Below are 1,230 nucleotides of genomic sequence, written 5' to 3'. Positions count from 1 at the left end.
CAGCATTATTTACCATAGCTAAGATATGGAATCAACCCAGATGCCCCTCAGTAGATGAATGGATCAAGAAATCATGGTTTATATACACAATGGAATTCCATGCCTCCATCAGAAAGAATGACATTGCATATTTGTTAGGAAATGGAAAGACTTGGAAAAAATTCTATTAAGTGAAGTAAACCAGGCCCAAAGAAACATAGGTCCCATAGTTTCCCTTATATGCAATAACTAGTATATGTTTGATACAAGCAGAAACGGTCAGATAAGTTGATGTTAGGGAAATGAACCGTATGATATGTATTCAAATGTTTTTTTCTTTCAGGTGATTGTTTCTAACACCTTTATAAGATTATTTCTTTGTAGCTTTGTATGTCCCTCCCCCATGTTATAACCCCTGCTTTCACTGTATTTGAGGTTAGTATAATTTGTGGAGGGGAAGGGAAAAAAAACAAATCATTTAAATAGGGGTACAAGTGGATCCATTGAAACAATGAGATGTACAAGTCGTTATGTGGAAAAATGAACTTTACAACTTTGGTGCGGGGGGAGGAAGACTCGGGGGGAGGATGGGAAGGGATGGGAAGGAGAAACAAAGGAGGAGGCTACACTGATTGATAAGAAATGTACTCATTATCTTGCCCATGTAATTGTAACCCCTCTGTACAGTTTCTTCATAATAAAAATAAATAAAAAATAAAAAATGATTTGTTTTTCTCCTAGATAATTAAACAATGTTGACAAAAACCCACCTTTTTAAACCTCATTCTTTAGTGGGTGGCCTGTTGATATTTAACCATTAAAAGTATTGTTTGTAGGCTTATAATAATAAAATATATTCATCAAATATGTATTATCATATGGCATCCTCCAGATTCCCAGGAATTTTTAAGTTTACTAAATGGTACTTTTTCTTGCCTACAGAAGTATTCATCTTTTTTTGGTCTTTCCTTCTTGTTAAGGTGAAATAACAGTGACCAAGGTCAGTACTTAGCATAACTCACTTATATTATTGGTTTCCACAGATCATGCTTTCATTTTGGAATGAACCCTACTTTCTTGTTTATGGTGTATTGATCTTTAAGCATGCTACTGCAATGTATTTACTAAATTTTATTTAGAATTGTTTTTACTGCCATTGATTATAAATCATGGCTTTACTTCTTCTTAGGAACTCTCTTTGTTAAAATACTCTGCTTCTCAAAGAAAAGTAAATTATAGGCCAGCTTTCCT

Source organism: Dipodomys ordii, unplaced genomic scaffold, assembly GCF_000151885.1.
Source record: "Dipodomys ordii isolate 6190 unplaced genomic scaffold, Dord_2.0 Scaffold16, whole genome shotgun sequence".
Classification (NCBI taxonomy): Eukaryota; Metazoa; Chordata; class Mammalia; order Rodentia; family Heteromyidae; genus Dipodomys; species Dipodomys ordii.
Note: the sequence above shows the minus strand (reverse complement) of the source record.